Source organism: Lissotriton helveticus, chromosome 9 (assembly GCF_964261635.1).
Source record: "Lissotriton helveticus chromosome 9, aLisHel1.1, whole genome shotgun sequence".
NCBI lineage: Eukaryota > Metazoa > Chordata > Amphibia > Caudata > Salamandridae > Lissotriton > Lissotriton helveticus.
The window spans coordinates 771,983,998-771,996,516 of record NC_136070.1 but is presented as its reverse complement, the minus strand read 5'-3'; positions in this window follow the sequence as shown (position 1 = coordinate 771,996,516).

The window sequence follows — 12,519 nt, the reverse complement described above, 5'->3', positions numbered from 1 at the left end:
AAGATTACCCTCAGATACCATACATTTACCTTGTACCCAAAATTCATAAGCATACTACCAAGCCACCTTTTAGACCGATAGTGAGCACATGTGATTCCATCCACGAACCAACTGGCAAGTATATCGACAAACATTTGCAAAAATCTGTGACAAACATGTCTACTTACATACAGGATACCACAGACTTCTTAATCAAGCTTCAAAACATCAATATACAACCCAATCAACCTGTGATCTTATGCACTATTGATGTTAACTCTTTATATACGTCGATACCTCACAATTTGGGATTGGAAGCATTAGAAACTGCCTTGGTACATAGTGAAAAACCTATGGACTTACAAGTTTTCATCATGGAACTTATGCAGTATACTTTGCATCACAGCTATTTTAAAGCATCAACTGGCAAATTCTACCAACAGTTATCAGGAGTCGCCATGGGCAACTGTGCGGCTCCTGCATATGCTAATCTATTCATGTACTCGTTTGAGACCAAATACATATTGAGTCACCAATTGTGGCAACCACACATACATGCCTATTACCGTTATATCGATGACATTTTTCTAGTGTGGACAGGCAATGAGAACCAACTTCACCAAGCCATCAATTACCTCAATCAAGTAGATGATCGTATTCAATTTACTTACAGTTTTGATTCAAAATCCATATCCTTTCTGGATGTACAAATCACATTAAACAACAACCAATTTGTCACCTCAATCTATACAAAAGCCACCGACCGGAATAACTACTTGCATTACAAGAGTTTCCACCAACCCAGCTTAAAACGACACCTGCCATACTCGCAACTTTTGCGGGCCAAAAGAATTGCATCTACCCCTGAAAATTTTGAGCATAACAGTTCCACCATTATTACCAAATTCAAGCAACGGGGATACCCAGAGGAAATTACAGAAACAGCCAGAACCAGAGTCTTGAACAAATCCAGACAAGAGCTACTAAAACCTAGAGAACAGCTTACAGAATCAGACACCCGAGTTGTATTTGTCTCAAAATATTCTACACAATCCTCAAAGATCAAACAGTCCATCCGCAGGCACTGGCAAATGCTACAACTTGAAACGGACTTTAACAAGATATTTGACCAACCTCCAATTTTTGCACACCAACGCTCTAAAAATATTGCGTCCATGCTTAAGCAACTTCCAACTTCAAAACAAACAACCTACAAAGGCACTATACCATGCCACAACTGTGGCCATTGCAGTAGTATCATTCCAGGGAATTGTCTATCACACCCTACCCAAGGGACGCCTATTCATCTGAAAGTCAATGCCACCTGTGACTCGACCAACGTTATATACTTGCTGAAATGCCCGTGTGGCCTACCTTATGTAGGTAAAACTGAAAGGAAAATCAAAACTAGATTGACGGAGCACCGTAGCAACATACGCACTAAAAACCTCAAATCTTGTGTAGCAGCCCATTTTGTGCAACATGGACACAATCCGAGCCAAATCCGCTTCCTTGTCTTGGAAGTAGTGGACAAACATTCCCACATAGACAATAATAAAAATCTGCTACGTCGTGAATTATATTGGATACACCGTCTTCTAGCGATGCACCCAAAAGGACTCAATGATAGATTGGAATACAGTTGTTACCTTTAAACATATATTATTCCGATATTGTGTTCGTTCTATTTGCAAATTGACATGCTCATTTGATTGATAACCTTTTTGCATATTTGCCTTTTATGTATAATTGTCTTGCATACACCTGGATGTGTTAGTAATTTATTTTTTCTATGACCTTCCCTTTGTTCCCTGCATCATCCTCTTTTTTTTCTCATTATACTCATCTATGTACTGTCTCTGATACACGTCACTCCTTCCGATATCTTTATTATTCTCTATTCTTTCTCTTCTGCACAGGCCTCTCTTTTGCGCTTTCCCTTGCCTGCCCATTTATTGATTTATATTATTATTTGATCTTCATATTCACCCCCAATTTATTGCTGAACTGTAGACCTTCGTTTCTCTCTTTTTTCCATTCACTCGCATTGCGAGTTAAGTCTGTTTTCATTGTTTCGTCTCCATGCGCTTTTAACTCCACTCAACGCGCATGCGTGGCGTCTTCCGGGTTCTCGAATTTGAGCTCGGTACTCACTTTGCGGAATGGGTCTAACCTCTTGTACACTCGGTAAGAGCTTCGCTTTTTCAGCGTTTTAAGTTTGGCAAAGTAGCATCCTATGCGCACCGTTACTTTTACAATCCCACACGTTGATATTTCGGGTGCTCTACTTTTAGATATTTTAATTTTGCACAGTGCCTTTGCTGATTAATCACGTATTTTCATTTATTATTTTTTATCTCTTGATTCCTTTGGTGTGCTACTTTTTGGACACTATCCTCTAACACACAGGCATGTTACCTTCACGTTTGAAACGGCCTTTAGTCACGTGCTTTTTCTATGTACCACGGATGAAACCACACTGTTTTTTCACCCTCTCGTCTCAACATACTTTGGCATGGTCTTTACTCACTATTGTTTAGTATCGCTGTACATAGCATGTGTCTAGGACTCCTGTATCAGCGCCCTACATGTGGTTTCCTTTTACCTTTTAGATTCCCCCTGAAGAAGTGCATCCCAGCACGAAATGCATCGGGGACAGCTTTGAATATATAACCGGGGACAGTTTTGAATGTATAACCGTAAAAGAAATGCAAACACTTATACTCATTGGATCATATGACCATAATATGATGATGATGTTTTGAATTCGTGATCAAATGACTACTATCATGCACAAGGATTGCTGAAATAAAATTCATGATAAGTTTACGTTCAACTTTTCAGTTTAAAACTTTATTGATCTTACGCACCAAGGTGCCTATCAGAGTGCTTAGAAGTTGTCCTTACTGCCTGTAAGGCTTATCTGGCTTCTATATTCGTACACCTTCTGGACCAGGAAGGTGATTTTCTAAGCACCTATCAACTCAGACTACTGATCTCACTTAGTGTATACACCAGTTTACCCTGGAGTGCAGCGGTTCTTCACATAGCTCCTATCTTAGAAGACATCAAGTACAGATCGCATTGTTGCAGGAGACCCACCTGACAGCCGCGGAGGTTGCCACACTTCGCCGTAGATGGAGAGGGCAGGTATTTGCCACGAGCTTCTCAGCGTTTGCTCGAGGGACCCTGATCTGGGTGCGACCGGGGGTTCCATTTGCACTGACACATAGCGACATTGATACAGAGGGGCGTTATGTCTTCATACAGGGCAGACTAGACGGGCAACAGATAGTAATAGCCTCCATCTACGCGCCAAATGTCGAGCAGGGGAGGTTCCTGGCGAGACTGTCGACGGTGATTGCACCTTGGTCTGACGTGCCACTATTGTTAGGTGGCGATTATAACAGTGTACTAGATGTCTCCCTTGATCGCTCGTCTCCTCCGGCGGCTGTCGCCCCAGCCCAAGCAACCTCCAGGGCCCTTCTTGATTGGGCAACGCAGTGGAACCTGCAGGATGCTTGGCGGGTCAGGAACCCTAACGCCCGGGTATACTCCTACTACTCTGGGGCCCACTCATTACATGTTAGATTAGATAGGTATATGATGTCCCGTGACTTGATTCCCTACGTAACAGACACCGACTACCTGGGGCGGACGCACTCAGATCACAACCCACACACTTTGGATTACGGGTGGAAGCGTCCACGCCCGCCTGTGCCCACATGGCGGCTACAGCCGGATCTCTTACTCGATATTCCATTCCGAGAGGAGATGTCCAGGGGGATAATACAATACTTCGAGGACAATGGCGACTCTACCTCGTCCCCGAAAATTGAGTGGGACGCCTTTAAAACGGTGACCCGAGGGAGCTGCCTCGGTGTGCAGGCAGGTGGAGCGGGATCTGATGACAGCGGAAGCGACTTTGCTCGACAAAGAACGGGAAGCGGTAGAGGGCGATGACGCCCAATTGTTTACAGCCAGGGCAGATCACGCCCTTTTGATGGAGAGGCTGAAGAACCTTAACTTTGCAGCACACTCGGCACGCACCCACAACACAGGTGACAAGCCAGGTAGACTCCTATCATGGCTGATCCGTCAGGATACTCAGTCTGCGTCGGTGCTGTCGATCCGCACGACTCAGGGCACTGAAGTCTTCACCCAAAAATTGATACATGAGGCGTTCACAACGCATTACAGGTCCTTGTACAGCTCGCGACTGAGAGCCACCGAGGTGGAAATCGCAGATTACCTAGCGACACTGCAGCTACCAGCGGCCACTCGTGCCCAACGGGCGGAGCTTATTGGTGAGGAGCTACGAGAGGTGATTTTTTCCCTCTCTAATGGCAAGGCGCCGGGCCCGGACGGGCTCCCGGCAGAATTTTACAAGGCCTACTCCTTGTTACTAATACCGGAACTGTTAAGGGTGTACAAGGCGGCATTTGAAGATGCTGAACTTCCAGCGTCCCTGAACGAGGCCAATGTGATCTCCCTGCTGAAACCAGGCAGGGAAGCGTGCGAGCTGGGGTCGTACAGACCGTTAGCGCTCCTTAACACAGACTACAAGATCTTGGCGGCAACATTGGCTCGGAGGCTTGCGCCCCTAGTTCCCACGCTGGTGCACTCTGACCAGAACGGCTTTGTGCCCACCCGCAGCACGTCTTACAACATACGTCGCTTCTTTAGAGTCCAACGCTACGCGATCTCCAACTGGCCATGCTCAGGGTGTATAATACTTGATCTAGAAAAGGCGTTTGACTCGCTGGAGTGGCCCTTTCTGCTCCAGGTGCTCAAAAAGTATGAGCTGGGCGACGCCTATATCCAAATGGTGGCGCTCCTCTACCAAGCGCCCGAGGTGCGAGTCCGGACTGGGCGGCTGTTCTCTGACAGAATAAGGATCGGGAGAGGCACCAGACAGGGATGTCCACTCTCTCACCTGATATTCGCACTCGTGATGGAGCCGTTGGCAGAACTGCTCCGGACCTCCGGAGCCGCCTGGGGCATCCCACTGGCGGATGGAACACACTCGGTGTCCCTGTATGCCGATGACCTGCTGTTATATGTCAGGGACCTCACCCACATACCAGCGGCACTCACGGACATCTTTCGGGTGTTCGGGGATATGTCAGGGCTCCGCGTCAACTGGTCAAAATCAGGGGTCTATGCGTTCAGTGACACTATGCCACAATGTGAAGTGCGAATGATGGGCGAGGAGCTCCGATGGCACCCGACGGTATTCCGATACTTGGGGATCCTCCTATATCGAGACCCCGTTGCTCTCCTAGAGGGGAACCTTGTGAGAGCCATCTCCTCGCTGTCGGCCCAGGTCACGTTCTGGAACTCCCTCCCACTGAATGTGCCGGCTCGAGTGGCGCTGACAAAGATGATAATGCTCCCCAGGCTCCTCTACTTTTATGCTAACCTTCCGGTGTATGTACCGACGCGCATATTCAAGGGGTTGGAAGCCCTCACCAGACGCCTGATCTGGAATAAAGGACGCCCCCGGGTGGCATTGAGGACCCTCAATGCGGCTACGGAATCTGGAGGCCTGGCGGTTCCCAATCAGGAACGATATTACCTAGCGGCCCAGCTGCAGTGGGTTGCCTATTGGCTTAGTGGCAGGAACCTGTTGGACACGACCACGGAAGACTCTACCCTGACCCCAACTCAGGTGCTAACGCTCTTCCACCCCCTGACGCGAGGCCGGCCTCCCGACCAGATCCACTTAGCTGTCGCAAGACAGTGCTTTGTGCAAAGCCTCAGGCTTACTAAAAGCACGGTGCCATATGCCCCGAATCTGCCGCTGCTGGGGACCCCCTGGGGGGGTGGCGTGATGTCCTCTTCCGTGCTACGCAGTTGGACTGCGGCGGACCTGGACATTCTAGGTGACTTGTATAGTGATGGGGAGCTACTGACCTTCGAGACTCTGACCGCCGACACAGATCTGCCGGCGGGACAGTTTCTGACACACGCTCGGCTTCTCCGAGTGCTGACGGAGAAGTGGGGAGATCTGTCTCAGGAGCCGACCACACATATGCTCATACAGTACCTACATGTGATGGGCGATGGTTCCCATCTGGTACACTGGCTGGCACAGGCGCTGCACTATCATACTCAGTTCTCCTCCCAACGACTGAGAGAGAAATGGACAGCCGACCGGGGTAGCGAATTGTCAGATAAACAATGGGCCGCAGTACTGGCTGGCGCAAGGAACATTCCTCGTAATGCGAGATTTAAGATTATCCAATATTACATAATACACCGCGCGTATTTGTCCCCGGACAAACTAAATCGCTACTTTGGCCTTGCCTCTTCAGCATGTCCCAGGTGTGGACTTCTGAACTCGGATCTGCTACACGCACTTTGGAGTTGCCCTCACCTTACCATGTACGGGTCGGCGGTCGCTGACACATTAGCGGCTGCCACGGGCGGCGCCCTTCCCAAGACGTGGGAGGCATGTTTACTGGGACTCTACAAGAGGACCAAGCAGACCAGACTACAGGCACGTTTCTGGGACCTGGGGCTCATTACAGCCAAGCGACTCATCACGAAACGCTGGAAGAATACTGCCCCCCCGCGACCTGTGGACTGGTGTCGCTCATTTGCCAACTGGGCCAGCGCAGAGAGCGTGATATTACACAGAGAAGAGACGGCGGGACTCCGTATGTACCCGATTGCCCAAGAGTGGGACGCTACCCTGACTGCTTACCTTCAGGCTTGTACCCAGGCTGGTATCACATGACCGCTTCGTTACAGAGTGGTGATGGACCCGCCATCCCCCGCCCCGACATGCTGCTCCCCCCCTCACCCCCCCCGGCCGTTGGGGTAACGCCCGACGAAGTCTGCTAGCTATTATTCCCTCCTACCACCACATGCCCGCAGCGGTCCTCAATCCACGGGCATTCCCGCCCCCACACTGTCCTTATACAGCGTCACATACACCATTAGTGTCACTGATACACTACTGTACACGCTCACACTAGTCCGATTGTTGTTGATGTGTTTTCCCTCCTGTTTCCGTTACTTCCCTATTATTTCTCTTGATTGGCAGTTGGTTTGTTTCTGCTGTGCTCACGATGATGTTGATCTCCCCCGCCCCATTTACCCTCTCTTCAATGTTTATTGCATACTGCCATGATCACACGACTATAGCCCTGTGTCCCAAATGGTAATGTGGGACGCGATTCCTGTCTTTAACAACACCCGTGCCAACCAGGGAACACGGCCCAGGGTAACCGCTGTTGGCTATCATGACCACTTTGGCCCTCCTGCAGTGACGTACGCTGCAGGCACTGCAACCCAAGATTTCTCCTGGAACTGAGAATTGCGGACTAATGCATCTTCCCTGGCTACTGTTTATTTTTCACCTAAACACGACTGAAATGTCGAAAATGTTACTGACCGGGTACTGATTGTCGTTTATATGACATTGTATGATCTATTGGCTTGTTACTTGTGAAATTAAATAAAATCTGGGACCGTTGGTCTCAAAAACAAAAAATAAAGACCGAATTGACCAACACTATGGAAGCTTTGGATTTCACTAAGACCTTGGAAGACATCACCATACAATTGAACAAATATACCCAGGAAATACAAGAGCGGAAGATCCGCAAGTTCAAACGTGATACCATTGACTATAAACTGGGGGAGGTATACACGTGGGCTGAAGTGTATGCCCGCCGATGCCAGAACCGCCCATACAATCCGTACACCGCTACCGACACTTCCTCATCTGAAGGGGAATCTCGATCACAGACTTCCCAACAATCGCAAGAACCATTGCTATACCCTCCACATCCACGGTGACCTCGGTTCATTTTTTAGAGGAAGGCCCAAGCGTACAGGACGACCCAGGCGGGGCAAAAGACGCAGATGCACTGAAAGTTCTTCCGGAAATCAAGAACAAGAGGGTCAAGAAAAAATAATGGACTTCAACAACCTGGTCATCAATATTTCCTCATATGAACTAACACAACATGAGACCCGTACTCTCCAGAAGGGACAAACATTTGTACCCACCACCAAGACGAACACCCTGGAACTTGAAGTCAGTCTCTTTAAATTGGTGAGGAACATCAGATTAAGACATTATTTTGAAAACTTGGTGCAAACAACCACCCAAGACGATGATATCCTACCTTTCTAGTACCTGCAAGTCACAAAATATTAGACACCTTTGAAAACCTTATCAAACAAGAAATTTCTTCTATGAAATTCCAATCGACTTCCAAGCATTGCAACCTTACAGCCAAAGACAGAAGCATACTCAGCAACCTGGCCAAGAATCCATCCATAGTCTGTCAGAACGCTGATAAGGGTGGTGCATTAGTCATCATGGACAGCGAATACTATCGTGAACAAGTGATGATTCATGTTTCTGACACCAACACCTACGCTCAACTAAATTACAATCCCACACAGGAATTTGCGACCACACTCTTGAATATCATTCAACAAGCATTAGAGATGGGCACCATCAACGAAAGAGTCAAACGCTTTTTGATTCAGGATAACCCGAGATCACCATCATTGTATATGCTGCCTAAGATACACAAGAACTTACAGAGACCCCCATTCAGGCCCATAGTTTCTACGAAAGGCAGTATCCATGAAGCAACCGGGAAGTTCATTGATAAGCATTTACAACCATTAGTGATTAAAACCAATTCCTACATCCGTGACACAACAGATTTCTTGAATAAGATCAACTCCATTCAAATCTGTCATGATGAAGAAATATGGCTATGCACAGTGGATGTTAAATCACTATACACCGCAATTCCTCACAACCTTGGCATAGAAGCCATTGAGCGAGCATTGTTGGATTCTACCATTGAATCTAAATGACAGATTTTCCTGATGGAATTGTTAACGTTTTCCCTCTACCACAGCTATTTCAAATGGAATGACAGTTGGTACCTACAATTAAATGGCACTTCCATGGGCAATTGTGCAGCTCCTGCCTACGCAAATTTGTTTTTGCGATATTTTGAAGAACAACATATTGTCAACACCAACGCGTGGCTAGAACATGGTAAACTTTTCCTCCGGTTTATCGATGACATTTTCATCCTGTGGTCTGGTCCCGAGAGTTCACTCCAAAATTTTCTACACCAACTGAATGACATCGACAATCGGATACAATTCACATGGGAATTCAATCACCAACAAATCAATTTCCTAGATGTACAAATCAACCTCACCGAGGGCATGATTTCCACCAATCTGTTTTACAAAGACACTGATCGCAACAGCTTACTTCATTATAACAGTTTTCACAGACCGGGTTTAAAAAACAACCTACCCTTCTCACAACTACTCAGGGTCAAACGCGTTGTATCATCATCACTGGAATGTGATAAACTAATTGACGAAATGCTGACTAGATTCAGCAATCGGGGTTACCCACAAGAAATCCTAGAAACAGCGAAAACCAGATGTGCGAGAATCAACAGACAAGACTTACTGTCAATCAAAAGTAAAGAGAGTAAGAACCGCATGGTCGTAGTCTCTAAATACTCGACAACAAGTACCAAATTTCGCAACATCATTCTGAAACACTGGACACTATTGAGCAGAGAACCAGATTTTAGAGGTTTATTCGAGAATAAACCCATTTTCGCATACACCAGGGGATCCAACTTAAAGGACCTACTCAACAAACCTGTGACTGATACACAAGGCACTGAATACAAGGGTCTAACACCATGCTATAATTGCAGTTACTGGGCCAGGGACAGACTAATTTGCATATAGCCAGGTTCTGAGCTGGGATGGGGCAGTGAGATAAATAACGGTGATGGATCAAGCCCTGATCTTTGGACTGGGTAAGAGTGGTCTGCTTAATTCAGACACTCTGTTCATCACCACCCCCTTTTCTGAATCATAATTGCAGTAACTGCCACAATTCAATACCCGGCAATTACATTCACCATCCGATGAAAGGGACTCAAATCAAACTCAAAGTTAACGCCACATGTAACACTCCTAATGTCATCTATATGCTGAAATGTCCCTGCGGCCTGTGTTCTGTTGGCCACACTGAACGAAAAATTCGCACAAGCATATTGGAGCACAAGAGTAATATGCGCACTAAGAACTTGAAATCTACTGTGGCTGTCCATTTCGTCAAACAAAGACACAACATTTCACTATTGAAATTTTTGGTACTAGAAATCATTAAACAGACTGAAGGGGTTAACAACAAAAACAGACTGCTACAGAGACAGAACCACTGGATCCGTTTTCTCTGCACGATGCAGCCTAATGGGCTAAATGGCAGAATGGAATTTCTTTGCTATCTGTGATGACCTCCCGGACTTATAGCATGTTGTTCTATAACTGCTTTGTTTTCTATGATTGAATGTCTTCCGTTAATATGCTTGTTCACAAGATTGAGTTCATATTTTTCCCGGAGTGGTTTTAGTTCTCACACTTCACATTAACCTTCACTTTTCATCGCGTTCTTTACACCTTTTTCACTTTTTTACCCCTTTCCAACATGGCGTCCATCTTAGTTTGAACATGGTAGTCCTTCGTTCATCTTTATGATTTTGAACGTCCCATAATGCGATCATGGCTACCGCACTCACTTTTTGCTCACAACGCGTTTCACAGGCAGGAACCTTATATGCGAGATACTAACTCCATACACTTGTAAGTACCCCTTCATGGGAGACGCTTGTTAAACTACGATATTGCATTAATTCAGTGTGAAAGTCTTCGACTTTTTAACTCGTTACACTGTTTACACCTTACAGGTCATTTTGTGACACGCCACGTTACATGGGAGCTATTTTTAACTACTGCACGAGTTTAATATGCATGGCACGTTTGTTTCGATTTCGCAGTTATCACAAGCTCTATATTGGGTTTCACTTCTGTTTATCGATTATCTTACTCTATCACCGACTCTTTTACCCCGGCAACCTTAACCCCTTCCATGCTCATGATGAGCTCAGCTCGTCATGCAGTACACTGCTCGTGTGCTCATGACGAGCTCGTCATGAACAATGGGAAAAAATGAGTGCCAGCGCTTAGGAGGAAATGCTGTAGCATTGATGGTGTTAAGTGATGTTCCGCTTTACCAGGGGATTACAGGAGGGCATTCCCGCTGACTTTTCACCGTTCTGACACGGGATCTTTTCACTCACACTGATGATGGTTTTATTTACCTGTCACAGCACTGTGTGTGCACGCATTGATCACCATACCGATAGCTATCTACCCCCACCACGCTGCTACCCTGATCTTTATAACATGCATGAATTCAGTATGGATGTTAGAGACGCTAATGACTTTGCGAGGATTTCCCCACTTGAGACCATATATATTATCATTCTCCTTTCTTTTTAGGATGCCCCCTGACGAAGGGCAAATCTCGTGCCCGAAATGCATTGGGATGATGTATGAACTCTAAATGCATACCCAGTTATACATGTTTGATTTTATCTGGAAATATGCAACGTTGAAGAATACAATGATCATTGAAAACAAGTGATCATTAAAATATTGGTTTATGGACCTGTTTACATCGACTCTTTAATTTTGGATTCAAGTTTGATTAAAGTTCTCATCACGCTGTGCACTGGGGGACAGCCCCTATCCAGAGGCTGCACCTGACTTAGGTCTATTAATACCGATCTGCTCTTGTCCACAACTGCATAGAAGCCAGGATGTATAGTATACCACTAGTCTAATCGTTGTTTTCCTTTTCCTTCTCCTCTTTCTTCTTTCCTTTTTTTTCTTTCAGTTTCTTTTCCTCTCTCTCTATTGATCACTTGGGTTAGCATTTTGATACCCTTATATGAATAACAACCCTTTGTATGCTTGTGGACACGCTATATTTTTTTATATATATATATATATATATATTAGATCCACAGGTTGCTTACAAAGCATAAAGGACGCACTCAGGAAATTGCAGAAAAGCGGATTTATTTATCCAGCAACACGCTACGCGTTTCGACAACTGATTTGTCTTGATCACACGTGAAAACCCCCTGGTGGTGACAATGAGTTATACATTTCGATCAAGTAAACACAGACAACGGACATACAAACAGTTCCACTAAAGTAATGTAGTAAAACGACCGCCATATTGAACTGGTGAAAAGTGACCATAATATCTCATACTCGGACAGTGCCTGAGAACAAGGAATTAATGCAGCGCAAGTTACTGCAACAAAATAAACATTTGAGGACAAGTGCCCTCTTAGACTTTAAAAATTGTTCAAATGAAAAATACAAGTAAGTATTACTAATGTATCTCGTAGTAGGACAGTACCTACAAAACAAATTCATATTACCATGCAAACTATTGTCATGCAACATTTTAAAGAAGAATGAGGACTAGTGCCCTTCCAACTGAAACAGCTATTCAGTCGTGGATGTGAATATAAGCCAGATTCACTAGGTACATTGGTTACGGCGGTCTGGAACAATAATCAAAACATGGACTCGTCAATTGACATGTCTAGCCATGTACCAGAAAAGTCTTGCAAACAAAACGAATATGTATACATCGGACAGCAGGGA